Raw genomic sequence first — 23,216 nt, 5'->3', positions numbered from 1 at the left:
TGCCTGGATGTGAGATATGGACTCAAAAAAGATTATTTTTGAGCTCTAAGATTTAATGACTGCCCTGCTGGGTTTCAGACATGCAGGGGCTTGGAACCCCTTTGTTTTGGCAGATGTTTCCCTTTTGGAAAGAGAGTATTTACCCATTGCTTACACCTCCATTGTATCTTGGAAGTAATTACCTTGTTTTTTATTTTACAGGCTCATAGGTTGAAGGGATTTGCATTGTCTCCGATGAGACTTTGGGCTTTTGAATTAATGCTGAAATGATTCAAGATGTTGGGGGACTGGGGGGGGGGGGTTCCTAAGATGGCTGAATAGGAACAGCTCCAGGCTACAGATCCCAGCATGAGCAACACAGAAGACAGGTGATTTCTGCATTTCCAGCTGAGGTACTGGGTTCATCTCACTGGGATGTGTCAGACAGTGGGTGCAGGACAGTGGGTTGCAGCCCACCAAGTGACAGCCAAAGCAGGGTGAGGCATCACTTCACCTGGGAAGCACAAGGGGTAAGGGAATTCCCTTTCCTAGCCAAGGGAAACTGTGACACACAGCACCTAGAATATCAGGTCACTCCCTCCCTAATACTGCGCTTTTCCAAGGGTCTTAACAAATGGCACACCAGGAGATTATATCCCGTGCCTGGCTCAGAGGGTCCCACGCCCACGGGGCCTACCTCATTGCTAGCACAGCAGTCTGAGATCTAACTGCAAGGTGGCAGCAAGGCTGGGGGAGGGGTGTCCACCATCGCTGAGGCTTAAGTAGGTAAACAAAGCTGCCGGGAAGCTCGAACTGGGTAGAGCCTACCACAGCTCAAGGAGGCCTGCCTGCCTCTGTAGACTCTACCTCTGGGGACAGGGCATAGCCAAACAAAAGGCAGCAAAAACCTCTGCAGATTTAAATGTCCCAGTCTGACAGCTTTGAAGAGAGTAGTTGTTCTCCCAGCAGAGAGTTTGAGATCAGAGAATGGACAGACTGCCTCCTCAAGTGGGTCCCTGACCCCTGAGTAGCCTAACCAGGAGGCACCACCCAGCAGGGGCAGACTGACACCTCACACGGTTGGGTACCCCTCTGAGATGAAGCTTCCAGAGGAACGATCAGGCAGCAACATTTGCTGTTCAGCAACATTCACTCTTTTGCAGCCTCTGCTGCTGATACCCAGGCAAACAGGGTCTGGAGTGGACCTCAAGCAAACTCCAACAGACCTGCAGCTGAGGGTCATGACTGTTGGAGGAAAACTAACAAACAGAAATGACATCCACACTAAAACCCCATCTGTACGTCACCATCGTCAAAGACCAAAGGTAGATAAAGCCACAAAGATAGGGAAAAAACAGAGCAGAAAAGCTGAAAATTCTAAAAATCAAAGCACCTCTCCCCCTCCAAAGGAACGCAACTCCTCGCCAGCATCAGAACAAAGCTGAATGGGGAATGACTTTGATGAGTTGACAGAAGAAGGCTTCAGATGATCAAACTTCTCCGAGCCAAAGGAGGAAGTTCAAACCCAACACAAAGTAGCTAAGAACCTTGAAAAAAGATTAGATGAATGGCTAACTACAATGACCAATGTAGAGAAGTCCTTAAATGACCTCATAGAGCTGAAAACCATGGCAGAAGAACTACATGACAAATGCACAAGCTTCAGTAACCGATTCAATCAACTGGAAGAAAGGGTATCAGTGATTAAAGATCAAATGAATGAAATGAAGTGAGAAGAGAAGTTTGGACAAAAAAGAGAAAAAAGAAATGAGGCCGGGCGCGGTGGCTCAAGCCTGTAATCCCAGCACTTTGGGAGGCCGAGACGGGTGGATCACGAGGTCAGGAGATCGAGACCATCCTGGCTAACACGGTGAAACCCCATCTCTACTAAAAAATACAAAAACTAGCTGGGCGAGGTGGCGGGCGCCTGTAGTCCCAGCTACTCAGGAGGCTGAGGCAGGAGAATGGCGTAAACCCGAGAGGTGGAGCTTGCAGTGAGCTGAGATCCGGCCACTGCACCCCAGCCTGGGCGACAGAGCAAGACTCCGTCTCAAAAAAAAAAAAAAAAAAAAAAAAAAGAAATGAATAAAGCCTCCAAGAAATATGGGACTATGTGAAAAGACTAAATCTGCGTCTGACTGGTGTACATGAAAGTGATGGGGAGAATGGAACCAAGTTGGAAAATTCTCTTCAGGGTATTATCCAGGAGAACATCCCCAGTGTAGCGAGGCAGGCCAGCATTCAAATTCAGAAAATACAGAGAACACCACAAAGATATTCCTCAAGAAGAGCAACTCCAAGACACATAATTGTCAGATTCACCAAAGTTGAAATGAAGGAAAAAATGTTAAGAGCAGCCAGAGAGACAGCTCGGGTTACCCACAAAGGGAAGCCCATCAGACTAACAGCAGATCTCTTGGCAGAAACTCTACAAGCCACAAGAGAGTGGAGGCCAATATTCAACATTCTTAAAGAAAAGAATTTTCAACCAAGAATTTCATATCCAGCCAAACTAAGCTTCATAAGTGAAGGAGAAATAAAATCCCTTACAGACAAGCAAATGCTGAGAGATTTTGTCACCACCAGGCCTGCCCTACCAGAGATCCTGAAGGAAGCACTAAACATGGAAAGGAACAACTGGTACCAGCCACTGCAAAAACATGCCAGATTGTAATGCCCATCGATGCTAGGAGTAAACTGCATCAACTAATGAGCAAAATAACCAGCTAACATCATAATGACAAGATCAAATTCATACATAACAATATTAACCTTAAATGTAAATGGGCTAAATGCTCCAATTAAAAGACACAAACTGGCAAATTGGATAAAGAGTCAAGACCCATCAGTCTGCTGTATTCAGCAGACCATCTCATGTGCAGAGACACACATAGGCTCAAAATAAAGGGATGGAGGAAGATCTATCAAGCAAATGGAAAACAAAAAAAAAAGCAGGGGTTGCAATTCTAGTCTCTGATAAAACAGACTTTAAACCAACAAAGATCAAAAGAGACAAAGAAGGCCATTACATAATGGTAAAGGGATCAATTCAACAAGAAGAGCTGACTATCCTAAACATATATGCACCCAATACAGGGTGTGCCAGTTTTCTTTTTTTTTTTTTTTTTTTTTTTGAGACGGAGTCTCTCTCTGTAGCCCAGGCTGGAGTGCAGTGGCCAGATCTCAGCTCACTGCAAGCTCCGCCTCCCGGGTTCACGCCATTCTCCGGCCTCAGCCTCCCGAGTAGCTGGGACTACAGGCACCCGCCACCTCGCCCAGCTAGTTTTTTGTATTTCTTAGTAGAGACGAGGTTTCACCGTGTTAGCCAGGATGGTCTCGATCTCCTGACCTCGTGATCCACCCGTCTCGGCCTCCCAAAGTGCTGGGATTACAGGCTTGAGCTACTGCGCCCGGCCGGGTGTGCCAGTTTTCAAAGGGAATGCTTCCAGTTTTTGTCCATTCAGTATGATATTGGCTGTGGGTTTGTCATAAATAGCTCTTATTATTTTGAGATATGTCCCATCAATACCTAGTTTATTGAGAGTTTTTAGCATGAAGCATTGTTGAATTTTGTCAAAGACCTTTTCTGCATCTATTGAGATAATCATGTGGTTTTTGTCTTTGGTTCTGTTTATATGCTGGATTACATTTATTGATTTGCATATGTTGAACCAGCCTTGCAACCCAGGGATGAAGCCAACTTGATCATGGTGGATAGGCTTTTTGATGGGCTGCTGGATTTAGTTTGCCAATATTTTATTGAGGATTTTTGCATCCATGTTCATGAGGGATATTGGTTTAAAATTCTCTTTTTTTTGTTGTTGTGTCTCTGCCAGGCTTTGGTATCAGGATGATGTTGGCCTCATAAAATGAATTAGGGAGGCCGGGCGCGGTGGTTCAAGCCTGTAACCCCAGCACTTTGGGAGGCCGAGACGGGCGGATCACAAGGTCAGGAGATCGAGACCATCCTGGCTAACACGGCGAAACCCCGTCTCTACTAAAAACACAAAAAATTAGCTGGGCGAGGTGGCGGCGCCTGTGGTCCCAGCTACTCGGGAGGCTGAGGCAGGAGAATGGCGGGAACCCGGGAGGCGGAGCTTGCAGTGAGCTGAGATCTGGCCACTGCACTCCAGCCTGGGCGACAGAGCGAGACTCCGTCTCAAAAAAAAAAAAAAAAAAAAAAAATGAATTAGGGAGCATTCCTTCTTTTTCTATTGATTGGAATGGTTTCAGAAGGAATGGTACCAGCTTCTCCTTGTACCTCTGGTAGAATTCAGCTGTGAATCCGTCTGGTCCTGGACTTTTTTTGATTGGTAGGCTATTAATTATTGCCTCAATTACAGAACCTGTGATTGGTCTATTCAGGGATTCAACTTCTTCCTGGTTCAGTCTTGGGAAGATGTATGTGTCCAGGAATTTATCCATTTCTTCTAGATTTTCTAGTTTATTTGCATAGAGGTGTTTATAGTATCCTCTGATGGTAGTTTGTATTTCTGTGGGATCAGTGACGATATCCCCTTTATCATTTTTTATTGCATCCATCTGATTGTTCTCTCTTTTCTTCTTTATTAGTCTGGCTACCAGTCTATCAATGTTGTTCATCTTTTCAAAGAACCAGCTCCTGGATTCATTGATTTTTTGAAGCATTTTTTGTGTCTCTATCTCCTTCCATTCTGCTCTGATCTTAGTTATTTCTTGCCTTCTGCTGGCTTTTGAATGTGTTTGCTCTTGCTTCTCTAGTTCTTTTAATTTTGATGTTAGATTGTTGATTTTAGATCTTTCCTGCTTTCCCTTGTGACCATTTAGTGCTATAAATTTCCTTCTACACACTGCTTTAAATGTGTCCCAGAGATTCTGGTATGTTGTGTCTTTGTTCTCACTGGTTTCAAATAACATCTTTATTTCTGCCTTCATTTTATTATGTACCCCGTAGTCATTCAGGAGCAGGTTGTTCAGTTTCCAGGTAGTTGAGCTGTTTTGAGTGAGTTTCTTAATCCTGAGTTCTAGTTTGATTGCACTGTGGTCTGAAAGACAGTTTATTATAATTTCTGTTCTTTTACATTTGCTGAGGAGTGCTTTACTTCCAACTATGTGGTCAGTTTTAGAATAAGGGCAATGAGGTGCTGAGAAGAATGTATATTCTATTGATTTGGGGTGGAGAGTTCTGTAGATGTCTGTTAGGTCCGCTTGGTGCAGAGCTGAGTTCAAATCCTGGATATCCTTGTTAACTTTCTGTCTCGTTGATCTGCCTAATATTGACAGTGGGGTGTTAAAGTCTCCCACTATTATTGTGTGGGAGTCTAAGTCTCTTTGTAAGTCTCTAAGGACTTGCTTTATGAATCTGGGTACTCCTGTATTGGGTGCATATATATTTAGGATAGTTAGCTCTTCTTGTTGCGTTGATCCCTTTATCATTATGTAATGCTCTTCTTTGTCTCTTTTGATCTTTGTTGGCTTAAAGTCTGTTTTATCAGAGACCAGGATTGCAACTCCCACTTCTTTTTTTTTTCTTTCCATTTGCTTGTTAAATATTCCTCCATCCCTTTATTTTGGGCCTATGTGTGTCTTTGCAGGTGAGATGGGTCTCCTGAATACTGATGGGTCTTGGCTCTTAATCCAATTCACCTCTCTGTGTCTTTTAATTGGGACATTTAGCTCATTTACATTTCAGGTTAATATTGTTATGCATTAATTTGATCCTGTCATTATGATGCCAGCTGGTTATTTTGCCCATTGGTTGATGTAGTTTCTTCATAGTGTCAATGGTCTTTACAATTTGGTATGTTTTTGCAGTGGCTGGTACTGGTTATTCTTTCCATGCTTAATACTTCTTTCATGAGCTCTTGTAAGGCAGGCCTGGTGGTGCCAAAATCTCTCAGCTTTTGCTTGTCTGTAAAAGATTTTATTTCTCCTTCACTTATGAAGTGTAGTTTGGCTGGATATGAAATTCTGGGTTGAAAATTCTTCTATTTAAGAATGTTGAATATTGGCACCCACTCTTTTCTGGCTTGTAGGGTTTCTGACAAGAAATCCACTGTTAGTCTGATGGGCTTCCCTTTGTGAGTAACCCAGCCTTTCTCTCTGGCTGTCCTTAACATTTTTTCCTTCATTTCAACCTTGGTGAATCTGACGACTATGTGTCTTGGGGTTACTCTTCTTGAGGAGTTTCATTGTGATGTTATCTGTATTTCCTGAATTTGAATGTTGGCCTGTCTTGCTAAGTTGGGGAAATTCTCCTCCATAATATCCTAAAGAGTGTTTTCCAACTTGGTTCCATTCTCCTCAACACTTTTCAGGTACATCAATCAAATGTAGATTTGGTCTTTTCACATGATCCCAAATTTTTGGAGGCTTTGTTCGCTCCTTTTCATTCTTTTTCTGCAATCTTCTCTTCTCACTTCATTTCATAAACTTGATCTTCAATTGCTGATATCCTTTCTTCCACTCGATCGATTCAGCTATTAATACTTGTTTATGCTTCACAAAGTTCTTATGCTGTGTTTTTCAGCTCTATCAGGTCATCTATGTTCTTCTCTAAACTGGTTATTCTAGTTAGCAATTATCTAGCCTTTTTTCAAGGTCCTTAGCTTCATTACATTGGGTTAGAACATGCGCCTTTAGCTCGGAGGAGTTTGCTATTACCCACCTTCTGAAGCCTACTTCTGTCAACTCGTCAAACTCGTTCTCCGACGAGTTTTGTTCTCTTGCTGGCGAGGAGTTGTGATCCTTTGGAGGAGAAGAGGCGTTCTGGTATTTTGAATTTTCAACCTTTTTGCGCTGGTTTTTCTCCATCTTCGCGGATTTATCTACCTTGGTCTCTGATGTTGGTGACCTTCAGGTGGGGCCTCTAACAGTCAGTCCCCTCTGGTGCAGGTCTGCTGGAGTTTGCTGGATGTCCACTCCAGAGCCTGTTTGCCTGGGTATCACCAGTGGAGGTTGCAGAACAGCAAAGATTTTTGCCTGTTCTTTCGTCTGGATGCTTCGTCCTAGCAGGACCCTTGCTAGATGTCATCCAGAGGTCTCCTGTATGAGGTGTCACTGAGAGGTGTCTCCCAGTCAGGAGGCACAGGGGTCAGGGACCCACTTGAGTAGGCAGTCTGACCCTTGGCAGAGCTTGAATGCTGTGCTGGGAGGTCTGCTTCTCTCTTCAGAGCCATCAGGCAGGGTCGTTTAAGTCTGCTAAAGCTGCACCCACAGCCGCCCCTTCTCCCAGGTGCTCTGTCCAAGGGAGATGGGGGTTTTATCTATAAATCCTTGCCTGGGGCTGCTGCCTTTTTTTTCAGAGATACCCTTCTGCAGTGGCCTTGCTGAGCTGTGGTGGGCTCTGCCCCTTTAGAAATTCCCGGTGACCTTACCCTATCAGGGGAAAACTACCTACTCAAGCCTCAGCAATGGCAGACGCCCCGACTGTTTTGCTGGCTGGGAGAATTTCAAGCCAGTGGATCTTAGTTTGCTGGGCTCCATGGGGGTAAGACCCGCCAAACTAGACCACTTGGCTCCCTGGCTTCAGCCTCCTTTCCCAGTGAGTCTGGCTCCCTGGCTTCAGCCCCCTTTCCAGGGGAGTGAATGGTTCTGTCTCACTGGCATTCCAGGCACCACTGGGGTATGGGAAAAAAAAAAAAAAACACTTCTGCTTCTGTGCTTGAAACCCAGGGCCCTGGTGGTGTAGGTATCAGAGGGAATCTCCTTGTCGGCAGGTTGCGAAGACTGGGAAAAGTGCAGAATCTGGGCTGGAGCTCTGCATTCCTCAGGCACAGTCCCTCACTGCTTCCCTTGGGTAGAGGGGATAATTCCCCAACCCCTTGCACTTCCCACGTGAAGTGATGTCCCACCCTGCTTCGGCTCGCCTTCCGTGGGGTGCACCCACTGTCCAGTCGCAATGAAATGTACCGGGTACACATTTTGAGTTAATTTTTGTATATGGTATAAGGTGAGGGTCCAGCTTCATTCTTTTACATGTATATATTCAGTACAACAAAACTCCACGACAGGTTTACCTGTATAACAAGCTTACACATCCTGCACATGTACCCCTGAACATAAAGCTTAAAATAAAACTTAAAAACAAACAAACAAAAAAACCCCAACAAAACCAAAAATCATTTATTCAAGAGACAGTTCCTTCCCACATTGAATGGTCTTGGTACCCTTGTTGAAGTCAATTTACAGTGGATGTTTAGGTTTATTTCTGGACTCTCAATTCTGTTCCAATGGTCTATACGTTTATTTTTAAGCCAATATCAATGTATTCTGATTACTGTAGTTTCACTATCACAAAATTAACTTTGACATCTGGGAGTTGTTGGGACCATGCAGTCATTTTCCTTTGCAGGTATGCCACGTTTTTTGAAATTAGATTCTCCATATGAGTTTCAGCACTCTCTTCCCTGTGCTTGCAGGATGTGAGGGTTTCTTTAAATGCTATCACCAGGAACATCTAGTGTTCCAAATGTGCCTTGAATTGGTAGTTGGTGGGCGTTAATGTGTCCCTCTTTTTCTTTCCTTCTTTCTTTCATTCTTTTTTCTTTTTTTTTTTTTTTTTTTTTGAGATGGAGTCTCGCTCTGTTGCTAAGCTGGAGTGTAGTGGCACACTCTCGGCTCACTGCAACCTCCGCCTCCCAGGTTCAAGTCATTCTCCTGCCTCAGCTTCCCGAGTAGCTGGGACTACAGGCACATGCCACCATGCCTAACTAATTTTTGTATTTTTTAGTAGAGATGGGGTTTCACCATGTTGGCCAGGATGGTCTCGATCTCTCGACCTTGTGATCCACCCACCGTGGCCTCCCAAAGTGCTGGGATTACAGGCGTGAGCCACTGCGCCCGGCCCTTTTTTCTTTTTTAAAAAAGAATTCCAATGCAGTTAAAACCAAAACAAGTACATCCACAATCCTATGATTACCATCGTACCCCTACCATTCCAGTGCCACAGCTACTGGAGTCCTTCACCTTCTCTCAGCACTTTCTGCCCATAAAGCACAGGTGACTATTCTTAGTAATTGTGATACTAAGTATGCCATGGGTAATCACCACATCAGTTATCAGCAATGGATTTTTATTGTAATCTGCCCAATAAGAGATACAGGTTCTCATAATAAGGATCCAGCTTCTTTCTATGGCTTTTTCTGGCCTAAAGTTTGTTTCCAGCCTTCTCCACCAAATATGAAATATTTCTTAGTACTGTGTGCCCAGAAGATGAAAGGAAGTATTAATCCATCTGTCCCCATCCCCAGTTGTTAAAAAGTCATCCTATTGGCATTAAGTCTCCCATGATTTTGGTTTGCAGATGCATAGCTGCTGAGAGTATTTCTGCAAGGGTCGTATTCCACCATCTCAAAGAAGCCCAGTGCTGGAAAGAGGAAGGTACTGGAAAGATAGATACTAAGGAAAGGCACTGTCAGTGTGCACCCGCATGAAGCTAGTGAAAAACTCTCTAGATCTGGTCAACTTAGTAATGGCTGGATGAAGAGGTGGGGCTGAAAGGATATCATGTGGTACAAGAAAAGTCTGATATACTGACCTCCTTTCAATTTCTCATACACACCAAGCTCATTTTCATTTTTGGAGCATCATATATGACAAATTCAAAAGGCGTCAAAAATGTCATAACAAGGCAGGGAGAATGTTCTGGTTTAAAACAGACTAAAGAAGCATAGCAACAAAGTACATGAAACCTGATTAAGTGATGGATTTTAAAACAGCTCTAAAGGACATGCTTTTATACAACTGGGAAAATTAAAATAGTACTGTAAATTAGATGTTGATTCTTACGTGGTGGCAGAGTAGAACTTCTATCAGTCTTGTGGATCTGAAGATACAAAAATTGTACGTTGGTGCCTGCCAAGTGAGAGAGAGAGTTAGGCTTTTAGTTGGAACCCTGAAAGGGATATACCCTAGAGCAGGGGTCCCCAACCCCCAAGCCACAGACCAGTAACAATCTGTGACCTGTTAGGAATGGAGCCACACAGCAGGAAGTGAGCAGCAGGTAAGCACTACCCCATGAGTGGGCTCCTGACAGATCAGCTGGCATTAGATTCTCATGGAGCACGAATTAGAATTTTGCAACCAGAATTCCACATTATGGGTGCCACAGTGTATAGTTTTATTGCAAATAGTAGCGTGACTGTAACAATTGCCACAAGACTGGTGTAGTAAAAAAAATTATTTAAAACCTTACTTGCCCAAGGTAAAACATTTCCCTTTGGGGATTTACAGAGTTACAATTGCAATTTCATGTAGCAATAAAATTTCCTGCAAATATGAATTAAAAATAAGTTTTATTATTTGGTGGCAAATTTTGAGAGTAAAGTGTGGAAATGACAAATATTATCTGTTTAAGTAAATGTGGGATTGAGTAAGATGAGTAGCCCTTAGTCAGTTTCTTAATTTTTGTGATTTTTAGCTTATGATTTTTTATTTTTCCACAATTGATATTCTGGATGATTCTCTGGACTGTCAGGGGTTGCTCCCTCAGCTTTTTAGGCTTTGACTTGAGTGAGATGTATTCAGGAGTTGATTCCTGTAAATTTTACTTCCAACAGGGTTGAAATAAAAACAATGTAAGTCCCTTCCCAGCTTGGCTGAAGGAAAAAGAAAGACTAAATTTCCTGGGTTAAATAGAGGTGGTTTTATTTCTTTGAGCTTTTGCTAGTTGTGTTAATGCCTTGAGGCTTCCTTGCCTCTGGATTAGCTGGCTGATCCGCTAATTTATTTCCTTTGGCTACCTTATTTGTTCTCTTTTGACGTTCCCTACGATGCATCCCTGCTATTTCATGTGTAAGAAAATGTAAGGATAGTAACCTGTTAACTTCCCGGTGATGTTTTATGGGAGATTCATTAGTGGTAAGAAAATGCCTTTTCTTTTAAATGGCAGCATGAGCATGGAAAATTAGGAAAGCACACTTGGAGTTAGTAGAAATGTTAGCTACTATTTCCTTGCTTAACTTAAGTGCTCTTGTAAGAGGTATTAGCTCAGCTAATTGAGGGCTTGTGTTTAGGGAGAGTGACTACTGCTTATCCTGCCTTATCTACTTCTTGCTTTACCGGCTGTTTGCTAGCTAAGAGCTCCCCTTAGAGGACAGTGATCCTGCCACATTATGTGGGCTGTAAACAGTTGAATTATTTCCTAGGGTTAACTTGGAGGCTTTTCTGACTAGTAAAGCTATTATGACAATGACTCGGAAGCATGTGTAAATAAGTCTTTCTAACTACAACTAAGGTTGAGACGACTATTGGATTCGAGGTTTTCCTGAGATGTATCTTACAGTTGTGCTATCTTAAAAGGGAGGCCTGGATTAGAGAGAAGAGAGAGATGGGCTCTAGTGTTTAGAAGGAGGTTTACTTTCCTACCTTTAATTTCCAGAATTATCCGGGGATCCTGTGCTATACTGGCAACTTGAGCCCCTGGAGCTAAGGTTGAAGCCCTCGGATCCATCAGTCCTGCTGAACCTCTGCCTCTGGGGGCAGTTCTGTTTCCAGTGGTTTTTGCCACAGCCTGGACAGGGTTGAGGTTGCTTCATCTTGCTGCCTGGGTATTTGTTTTAAAAATGCCGTGGTCTGCCATGCCGATAGCAACTAGCGGATGCACTTTGGGAATTCTGGACTTTACAAGCTTGCAAAGCTGCTGCTGAAGTCTCTGGTGTTCTCCGGAAATTTTCCCCTTTTTGGGGACTCTTCCTGGTCCCTATTACACAAGAAAAAAGTCGCCACCTTCAGGAGGCTCTCTGAGGTGCTATTTGGTCCTATAGCTTGCTTTTGTAGTTTTCTTTTAATATTGGGAACTACCTGTATAATAAACTTCTTTTTCAGAATGAGCTGTTCCTCCACTGAATTAGGGGATAAGGAGGTGTACTCTATTAGTGCCTCTCTTGGCCTTTCCATAAAGGCTACAAAATTCTTACCTGGCTTTTGGTTCATTATAGACAGTTTAGAGTAACAGAGGTTTGGCCCTGGTTTTTCATAGGTCTCTTAAAATGCGTTTAAAAATTGGCTTCTTGGCCGGGCGCGGTGGCTCAAGCCTGTAATCCCAGCACTTTGGGAGGCCGAGACGGGCGGATCACGAGGTCAGGATATCAAGACCATCCTGGCTAACACGGTGAAACCCCGTCTCTACTAAATATACAAAAAAAAAAAAACTAGCCGGGCGAGGTGGCAGGTGCCTGTAGTCCCAGCTACTCGGGAGGCTGAGGCAGGAGAATGGCGTAAACCTGGGAGGCGGAGCTTGCAGTGAGCTGAGATCCGGCCACTGTACTCCAGCCTGGGCGGCAGAGCAAGACTCCATCTCAAAAAAAAAAAAAAAATTGGCTTCTTTTTCATTCATTTCCTGAGCTATTGGGGTTTTAGTTAGGGTGGTTTACTGGAACTGCTTTCCTCCCTATTGGGAATGTTGGTTTTTTTCGTTTTGTTTTTGTTTTTGTTTGGTTTGGTTTATTTTTTTTAAGTTATAAAATATTTTATTTAAATGGCACAGAAGAAATTATGTGTACTTAAAAATGATTAAGCATTCATGTTAGGAAATGCTAAAAACAAAATAATTTACGCAATGATAAAAATCTAAAGTTATGAGAAAACATAAAATACTTTCATTTGGTCCTCTCATCTAACAAAACTATTATAAACATGAGATATAGTAATTACTGAAATTGGGTTAAAAGCACAAGACAACATAATTTCTTTATATGCATCCAGTCATTTTATACAAGAAACTGTTTTACCTTAAATGGAAGAGTGAACAATTTGTTTAAAATATTGAGAGTGCATTATGCACCTATAATGAAACCACTTTCTCCAAAGATTCACACAGATTAACATTGCAAAATGGTATTTCTATATAACACTGACTTCTGAAAATGTAATAATTCATTTTAAGAATATGCAAGTGAAATATAGTTTATTCTGATTTCAACAACGGATATTCAAACTCACAATTTTTCCAAGAAACCATTCACTTTATAGTTTCAAAAACACATTGTAGCTTTTCTGTTACTGGTCTGCCATGTTTTCAACTAGATGCATGTTTAATCATTCACTTCAAATTTACATGCCCAGCCCGGCACAGTGGCGTGGGCCTGTAGTCCCAACCACTTCAGAGGCTGAGGCAGGAGGATCACTTGATTCCAGGAGTTCATAGCCAGCCTGGGCAGCATAGCAAGACCTTGTGTCTTCAGAAATCATCCAAGGAGTGAGATAAACATTACAACCCCCATATACTGGGTAAACGACAACAAGGGAGTGAAAAATGACCTCATATGCCCTAAAGCAATGTTGAGGCAAACTCCTGATGCAATAAAGGCAGCAGTTGTAATGAGTACCTGGAATGGTATTGTGGAATTGGAGAACTTACTTTCCTAATGAAAGGAAAGCTAGCTTGAAAGAAATGTTTTTGAGGTTTTCTTTTGTTTTTCTCCTTTTTGTTTGGTTCAGGTTTGAAGTTTAGATTGGCTTGGGTTAAATTTGGGTAGGCAAAAAAAAAATATTTTCTTTGGAGGAATTAATATTTATCAAATATTCTATTTTTTCACGTAAACCCTAATGAATGATATGAAATTTGAAGAAACAGGAGAGAGCAAGAACCATAGAATGGAGTCAGACAATTTGACTTCCTCTCTTCCTATTTGAATACAATGTATTTCTTTCTCTTGCCTGATTGCCCTGGCCAGAAGTTCCAATACTATGTTGAATAGGAGTGGTGAGAAAGGGCATTCTTGTCTTGTGCTGGTTTTCAAAGGGAATGTTTCCAGCTTTTGCCCAGTCAGTATGATATTGGCTGTGAGTTTGTCATGAATAGCTCTTATTATTTTGAGATACCTTCATCAGTATCTAGTTTATTGTGAGTTTTTAGCATGAAAGAGTGTTGAATTTTATCAAAGGTCTTTTCTGCATCTATTGAGATAATCATGTGGGTTTTGTCATTGGTTCTCTTTATGTGATGGATTACGTTTATTGATTTGTGTATGTCGAACCAGCCTTACATCCCAGGGATGAAGCCAACTTGATCATAGTGGATAAGCTTTTTGATGTGCTGCTGGATTCAGTTTGCCAGTATTTTATTGAGGATTTGAGCATCGATGTTCTTCAGGGATAATGGCCTGAAATTTTCTTTTTTTTTTTCTTTTTGTTTTTTGTTGTTGTTGTGTCTCTGCGAGGTTTTGGTATCAGGATGGTGCTGGCCTCATAAAATGAGTTAGGGAGGAGTACTTGTTCTTCTATTGTTTGGGATACTTTCAGAAGGAATGGCACCAACTCCTCTTTGTGACTCTGGTAGAATTTGGCTGTGAATTCATCCGGTCCTGGACATTTTTTGGTTGGTAGGCTATTAATTACCGCCTCAACTTCCGAACTTGTTATTCATCTTTTCAGGGATTCGACTTCTTCTTGGTTTAGTCCTGGGAGGGTGTATGTGCCCAGGAATTTATCCATTTCTTCTAGATTTTCTAGTTTATTTGCATAGAGGTGTTTATAGTATTCCCTGATGGTAGTGTGTATATCTGTGGGGTCAGTGGTGATATCCCCTTTGTCATTTTTTTATTGTGTCTATTTGTTTCTTTTCTGTTTTTTTCTTTATTTGTCTGGCTAGTGGTCTATTTTGTTAATCCTTTCAAAAAAACAGCTCCTGGATTAGTTGATTTTTTGAAGGGTTTTTTGTGTCTCTATCTCCTTCAGTTCTGCTCTGATCTTAGTTATATCTTGTCTTCTGCTAGCTTTTGAATTTGTTTGCCCTTGCTTCTCTAGTTCTTTTAATTTTGATGTTAGGGGGTCGATTTTCGGTCTTTCCGACTTTCTCCTGTGGGCATTTAGTGCTATAAATTTCGCTCTGAACACTGCTTTAGCTGTGTCCCAGAGATTCTGGTATGGGGTGTTTTTGTTCTCATTGGTTTCAAAGAACTTATTTATTTCTGCCTAATTTTGTTATTTACCCAGTAGTCATTTAGTTTTACATTTTGAAACACCCAAACAACTATCATTGGATTGCTTGCAACAGAAAGGATAAATGCTTGAGGGGATGGTTGCCCCATTCTCCACGATGTGATGATTTGCATGCTTGTATCATATCTTACGTACCCCATAAATATATTCACTTACTATGTACCCACAAAAATTAAAAATAAACGACAGGCAAATGACCAATATGCACAAGAAAATATACCCAACATCATGAGTCATTAGGGAAATGAAAGTCAAAAGCACCACAAGATACCACTTCACATTCATTAGGATGGCTATTACTTAAAAAATGACAACTAACAAGTGTGAGGGTGTGGATAAACTGGAACCCTGGAACATTGCTGTTTGGAGTGTAAGATGGTGTGACTGCTGTGGAAAACATTATGACAGGTCCTCAGAAAGGTTACTCATCATAATATACATCTCTTTGGCAACTGGGATACATTTTTTCTATCAATGGTTTAAATTCACTGGCAATAAAACTGAACAGAAAAATGAAGTAAGAGGGAGAAAGAAGCAAGGGAGAAAGGGAATTCTAATTCACCTGATCTTTAAGTTCTAATATATGTTTTAAGGATGTTTCCCTTCGTCATGAACAGAGAACTTGAGTCCTCCACACCAGTTGAAGAAGACTGCATTGTGACTGAAGTCCAATCACCTGTACCTGCTCCTGTCCTCACACAGTCTGGAAATAAGGAACACACAAATCAAGAACTAGACAAGAATCTCAACTTTCTCCAATTTTGATACCCATGGACACTCAGAAAAGAAAAGGGTGGAGTTAAGAGCCCAGCTGTGTGAGAGGCAGATGGGAACCGGCCTCACCTAGCAGAGCCAAGGGGACCAATGTGGGATCAGGGGGACACAGGGGCTTTCTCTACCTCCCTCCATAGGTCCTGCTTAGGATCAAGGCCAGTGTTCTCCCAGAACCTCTATAGGCAAAGAGAAGGGTTACCTTCCATTGCCAATAATTTCCACCAGAATCCTCACTATTTTTACCATTGCACAAATTAGGAAAATGCACACCTTCTTGGTAGATTCTGCACAGTGGAGAGAAGGCTTAATGAGAGGCATGGAGGCTGGACTTTACAATCCCTCATTCTCACTCCATCGTCCTTATCTGTGCGTTTCCCTGGTGACCCCTTCTTCTCCCTGGTGCCTCCCCCACTGTCATTTCTGCTGCATCATAGACACAGGCTTGCAAACAAGTGTGGTTGTGACTGAGTCTGTTTCCGACACCTTACCCCTTCTCACCCTGTGGCGAATTCTTGCTGAGAGGGCTTTGGAATCAGGAATGAAGCCAGAGGGCAGAGCTGACAGGGACCATTCAATGCTGCAACTCCAAGGGATTCACATGGAAGCCTGGACACAATTCAGAAGAGCCAACCCACGGAAGCAAAAATGTCACCACTACCTGTGAGTTAAAAAGGCACAGCCTTCAGTAATCTGAAGTCACATGAAAGAATGTGGAAAAAGGGAGATTTTATGAGATGAAAATATGAGTTTCTATTGTGAATGCTTTACTGAGATTGGGGGTGTGTGGAAGAGACCCTGGGGCTATGGTGTCTGAGATGTTTGTGGGATGTCGGGTGTGAATCCTGGACCAGTGTAACCCTCTGTGAGGGTGTGATAGTGTCTGATAAGAGTCAGCTCTGCTGAGATGATGTTACTTTAGGTAAAAGGTGGAGAGCCCACCAGGATGGCTGGGACGTGCCTGAGTGTAAGAGGGTGACTGTGTTTTGTCTTCCTCTCTGTGATGTGAGTATGTGTGTGAGCACACCCAGACCAATGCATGAGCATCTTTATACGGACAGTGAGCAGACATGTGTGACTCAGTGAGTGGTGTGGCTCTGTTTGACTGTGGTTGTGTGTGTGCTGGGATGTGACTAGGTGTTGAACTGGGAACATGCACGTGGCCTTCTGTCCATGTGAAGTTCCCTCCTCACACATCAGGACCTCTGCTGAAGCACCCATGTATCTTCTCATATATGTCAATGTGGATCCTGGATGGCAGAACTGGTGGGGATCTTGGGGACTGGGAGTTACCAAGGACTCATTTGTGAGCATTCACGAGAGCAGAATGTATGATCTGTAGATATCTCTTCCCTGGCAGAGTGGAAAAGAAGAATCCAGACTATGGGAACCCTTCAAAGTAAGAATTACTAATAAAGACAAAAAAGTAAAAAGTAAAGTAGAGGAAAAAAGAGTTTTAAATAATTCTCTTTGTACCCGGGAAACTAAATTAGGCAGAGTTCAAGTAATGGATCTACAATGGCATTGCCAGTAAGAGGCAGAATCAGGACTGCAGTCCAGGCAGCCTGGCTCCTGAATCCTAGCTCCTAACTATGAGACCCTAGTGTCTTTAGGAATATGGAGTTCTGACTGTGATAGGGTGAAAGAGGGAAGTCCTCACAGTTTGCCTGTTGATCCCTAATTTTCTGCATCATGGGAATCTGTCACCAAAGAGGAAGCTGAACCTGGCCCAGCCCCTTTCACCCACTCTCAATCCCCTAGCAGGTGCCACACAGAAGGCCTGTGTCCTTGTCCATTGGTTCTTGCGTGAAAATCAGAGGGACACTGATCCTCCCTTTCATGTGAGTACTGTATGGCACAGGGGTGGAAAAGAAAGGAGAATATTTACTCAGGAGGTGGTCTCATGTGAGTGATGTGGAAATGTCTAGTTGGCAGGATGGAGGCACCATACAGGTGCAGGTTCTGGAGACCCTCCAGCACCAGGCATGAGACCTGCAGTGGATGAACTGTCGGTCAATCATGCAGCCTAGGGGAGGAGAACAGTCAGGGGTTAGGGCTGTGGCTCTTTATCAAGAGGCATAGAATTTTCAGGGAATGGACAAGGCATAGGCCCAGGTAAGTGACTGTGGCTCACTTTCCACCTTGTGAGGGGCAGAGCCTCTCCTCACCTGGGGGATGTATGAGGAGCTAAGACAGCCCCACAGGGACCAGGCCTGCAGTATCACCAGCGAGACCAGGGAGGCTTTCTTCTGCTTTGAGGAAAGGAAGGAAGGGATTTGTGTGTGTGTTGAGTGTGTGCCCCACAAGGGAGGGGTCTGCCCAACACTCTGTGTGCTTTGCTCTCAGCAGTGACCCAGAGCTGCAGGTGGAATTCTACACTGGGATGAATGAGAACTCAGACATCGCCTTCCATTTCTGAGTGCACTTTGGCCATTGTTTGGTCATTGACAGCCACGTGTGTGGGGCCTGGAAGTGTGAGGGGAAATGCTGCAATGTGTTCTTTGAGGACGGCAAACCATTTGATCTGAGCGTCTTGGTGCTGGACAATGAATACCCGGTGAGTGCCCAGGAGCTCCTGGTATCCAGCCTCCATGGGTTCTCAGAGCAGGAGGCAGCTCTCCCTGGCCTGGCCCAATAGTTTTTCAGGACCCATTTCTCATAACTACTCTTGCCCCAGGCTTTTTATCACAGAGCACCCTCTGCTCGCACTGCCATCCTCAGCTCTTTTCCAAAATCTGACCGTGATCAGTATCAGCTCATCTGGCATTTCCCCCAAGGTGAAGAATCTCCTCTGTCTTTTCCCACTGTATTCATTTCTAATTATGCTGCTATTTAAATTTTCACTTCACTGAATGAATACAATATTCATAAGAATAAAATTGTTTAGTTAATGAAAAATTAAGTCTTTGTCTCACTCCTGGACCCAATCTTATTCCTGAGAGCATTACCCCTGCTCTGCTCTCCTTCCATAGGAAATCGTTGCTTATAGAAGCATATAGATCTATAATTTCATTTGTTTTTAAGAAAATCCTAGTATACATTGCTCTACACATTACACCTTTAAAACTGAGTTGATTTGTTGTCAAATAATATATATTGAAGATATCATCTATTAATGGTGCTTCCTCAGTTTTTAAAGAACGCATAATATTGCATTGTAAGGATTACCCAAAATTATTGATCTTCACTCTTTTGAAGGGCCTTGAGGTTATTTCCAATATTTTGCTCTCACTAATGGTGCTGTATTAAGACTTCTAGTCAATTCTTTTGTTTTATCCACCTCCCTTACTTATATTGAAAGATAACCACAAAGAAATGAAATAACTGATTCGAAAATGTGTGCATTTTAAATTTAACAAATTGACACATAGAAGGTTACTTTGTAGCCTCAGTAATGAAGAATATGTACAAATGTTCTGGCCCTTTCTTATGAGTAGGGCAAAAGATTCACATTTTATTCAGATTCCAGTGAGGGATCTCTTTCTATGCTTAGAAACTGTTCAGAATGATAGCCTATGTTTTGCAACACTTGTCCGGTTCTACCTCTCCAACACTTGAGTTTTATTCTTGGCCACCATCAGCCCAGATCTAGGCAACTCCAAAGAGAAACGGGGCCATCAGCAGGGAATGGCAGTTATAGTTCATGGAACTGATATATATGCATTCAATGAACATAATCAGTGTTAATCCTATTTGAATCCCTGTACAAGATGCAGGGATTCAAGTTCATGAAACAGTGACTAGCCATGGGGATTTTCTACGCTAGATGGGAAGCTGAGCAAACATAGACAATGTGACACAGAGTGGTACAGCCTTGCTGGAGGAATGAGAGGAAACACTAGAAATAATGTGAGCTGTCTCTCAAATTGTTAATCTTAACAGAACTGTGAATCTTGGGTTCAGTTACATAACTAGTAGTTTTCTCAGGGGATGTTGTAGGTACTAGGCGAGAGTGGAGAGAAGGCTGAAAGTTTGTTTGGTGGCATACTGTCTTTCTGAGGCATTTTTCCTCTTGTAGGTAATAATAAATGGCCAACACCATTACATCTTTGCCCATCCACTTCCACCATGTTCTGTGAAGACTGTGCAAGTGTGGGAAGATGTTTCCCTGATCTCAATGTCTGTCTGCAATTGAGGGAGATGACCACACACCTCATTGTTGAGGAATCCCTCTTTCCATGTGACCATAGGATCCCCAGAGCCTGCTAACAGCATGATCTCTCGTCACCCTTTTCCCTGCAGTTAGTCATTAAAACATTACCAAACTTCCCAGAATTTGGTTCTTGCTTTAAGAGGGAAAGAGGAAATGGTCATCCCCAAGAGGCCCTGAGGAACTTTATGGGAGGCATCCAGAAATCAAATAGGATAAACCTTCCTGTGACTCCGTGAGTGAATGACCAGGTCCCCGGAATGCCTGAGAAGACATTAGGTACAGCATCCTTCAACAGCACGTTGTTGACATCAGAGAATCTGAGACAAAATCTTTACCCTATCTCAGATGACTCACTGCACCAAAATGTTAGGTAGCTGTTTACAGCCACACAGATGTACCTCATGGCTTTGGGGAGAAATTTTGTAACTTAAGAACCATCTCGTGGAATTTCCTAATTCTTTCCATTATTTTCAGGATATTCATTGTGTGTTAACATGGTGCCTGGCTCTGTACAGGCTGCCATGCAGGAGCTTTACAAAAAGACAGATTTCTCACATGAAAATTTCAATCCAAGCAATAGTTAGAGAATCACAGGAGTCCAAAGATTTCTCTTAAGGAACCCCAATTGTGGAAGACAGTGTGGCAATTGCTCATGGATCTAGAACTAGAAATACCATTTGACTCAGCAATCCCATTACTGGGCATATATCCAAAGGATTATAAATCATTCTGCGATGAAGACACATGCACACGTGTGTTTATTGCGGCACTATTCACAATAGCAAAGACTTGGAACCCACCCAAAAGTCAATCAATGATAGGCTGGATTAAGAAAATGTGGCACATATACACCATGGAATACTATGCAGCCATAATAAAGGATGAGTTTATGTCCTTTGCAGGGACATGGATGAAGTTGGAGACCATCATTCTCTGCAAACTATCAGAAGATCAGAAAACCAAACACCACATGTTCTCACTCATAAGTGGGAGTTGAACAGCGAGAACACATGGACACAGGGAAGGGAACATCACACACCGGGGCCTGTTTGGGGGTAGGGGCTAGGGGAGGGATAACATTAGGAGAAATACCTAATGTAGGTGACAGGTTGATGGGTGCAGCAAACCACCATGGCACGTGTATATCTATGTAACGAAACTGCACATTCTGCACATGTAACCCAGAACTAAAGTATAATTTTTAAAAAAACTAAAAAATAATAATAATAATTGCGAGATTTTTCCAAAGTATGTGGCAGAATCCTGGGATTTCTGTTTAAAAACAAGTGGTCATGGTTTTAGATCAGAAAATATGTAGTTTATTTTTGGGATGGACACAATTCATACACATGGACACAGTAAGCCGACCTTGCTTTGCTGCTGTTTCATTAGGCATTGCAGCACAGCAAATCTCCCAACACATGTTGGCTTAGAGAAATCATTTACTCTGATCTTTCTTGGTTAACTGGACTCATGTGGGTAGTAGATCATGTGGTGAAAGTCCTGTTTTCTGAAGTGTCTTTTAGTTTGGGATTCCAGAGGATGCTTCACTCATGTCTGACTCAACACGAGGGCTGGGTGAACACCTACGGGCTGGCTGATTATCTCCTTTCCTACGTCACTTCCCCATTCATGCCTTGAATTCCCTCAAATCATAAGAGTCTCATGGTTCTTGGACTTAAGGAATGATGATTGGCTGCCACCAAAGAAAGCCTTCCAAAAGGCTCAGGAAGAAGGTGCAAGGCATCATAGGACCTGGCTTTGAAAGGTGGACAGTGTCACTTCTATGACATTATATTGATCAAACTGAGCCATACACAAGCCCAAATCAAAGGGAGGGGGGTTTCATAAGATGTGGTTATTTTGACATGTAGTCATGAGGGAGCATCCTTGGCAACTATTTCCATTCAGTCCTCACTGGCTTACATTTTTCCCATATACCAAAAGCACTAATCCTGTAAGGAACCACTGAAGGCAATACACTTATAGGAACAGGCTCAGATTGACGTCCACAATGTTACCATCCCATCAGGATCTGGTGTCCATGAAGTGACTACAAATTATCAGGTGCACTTTCTTTCAACATAAGCACTAAAGAAATACATTATCTGCCCTATACAAATTAAACATACAAGACTAAAACAGATGTAGGAAAATACAGTGAACACACTTATTTTAGAGAGGCAAAAGATAATAAGCAGCACCCTGAAAGCAAGATGGGTCACCAACAGCTCTACTGGAGCCACCCACAAAAAAAAATCAGCCAGGGTTCTCACCCTTGTTACATCTGCTCAAACCAGCATCGCCTTGTCTGAAAATATTGTCTTGATATGTGCCGCTTCTGTTTCCATATGTACTTAAAGGATATAGGTCTCTTTAAGTTGGATTAAGTGATGTTCCTTGAATTAATAAGCAAGGCATCCACTCAGTGAAAGAAATCGTGCTAGCCTTTTGTACATGAATAAAAATTAAAACAAAGAAACCAATACAAACAACAAAAAAAAATAGGCATCCGTCACTGGTTCATCATTGCTGAAATCAGCAAGACCCCTATTTTCATCTTCTCTGAAAACGTTTCTCTGCAACAATTGGCTCCACCTTCTACTGTCAGCTTCTTAGAACTCCTACCAAGTAGGAACAATGACAGCCCTTTTCCCTCTATAAGAGCTGTTGTCATCTGGTTCATAGCACAAATAGAGAACCATTTACAAGAAGATAAACAATATATTACCTAAAAGCCAAACAATGCAGATTGAAAAGGATCTCAACAAATAGCCTCTTTGTCTGCAGGGCCTATCACAGGTGTCAACTTGATCATCTTCATCCTCTCTTTCCATGTTCATTGCCACAGCTTGTTCAACTCCAACCTTACTCATGGGTATGCCTCTCTCCTTGCCCTCCTTTAAGCTAATATCCAGATACCTTGAGGTATCAATGCACAGTAAATGACACCTTCATGCCTCTCTTTCTTGTTGCTTTCCTGTATGAACTGAAATTCCCTCCACTTTCACTGGAAAGTCTCAGGTTCTTGTTAGGTACACTTTCCTCCTTATATCATCCCTCTCATAGTTTTGGTCACCTCTTTATTCTGATGATGGTTCATAGGCCCCTCATCAGCATGGAAATCATTTCTTGGGGAATTAGGCAATTCTTGCTCTGAGTGGATAAAAACTATCTTGGAACCTATGAATTTCTGAGCAGAACATGAATTTGATTTCATATCTACATGTCGCTGGATGATGCCCATTGTATTTGAATAACCTACAGTGTCCTACATGATGCCCCTACTATACAAACACACAGTGACTGCCTTTTCTTGACTGATAGTTACCAGTTCAGTTCAGCTCATTTAGGCCATTTGTTACACTCATCTTCACACCAGCTACTACCC

The 23,216-nt window shown here is 42.5% G+C and overlaps 1 protein-coding gene across 1 annotated transcript in view; it reads right to left on the bottom strand.

Annotated features, from left to right (window-relative positions):
* LOC107128627 (small ribosomal subunit protein uS14-like) overlaps window positions 1-23,216 on the bottom strand; it is a 108,512-nt gene that overhangs the window by 50,711 nt on the left and 34,585 nt on the right. Inside the window, exon 2 of the mRNA XM_074023496.1 lies at window positions 9,748-9,813. The gene's annotated coding sequence lies outside the window, so the exon portion shown is untranslated. The remainder of the gene's footprint in view (window positions 1-9,747; window positions 9,814-23,216) is intronic.

The sequence above is a fragment of the Macaca fascicularis genome, chromosome 19, assembly GCF_037993035.2.
Source record: "Macaca fascicularis isolate 582-1 chromosome 19, T2T-MFA8v1.1".
NCBI classification, from domain to species: Eukaryota; Metazoa; Chordata; class Mammalia; order Primates; family Cercopithecidae; genus Macaca; species Macaca fascicularis.
This window is presented reverse-complemented; position numbering and strand designations above follow the sequence as displayed.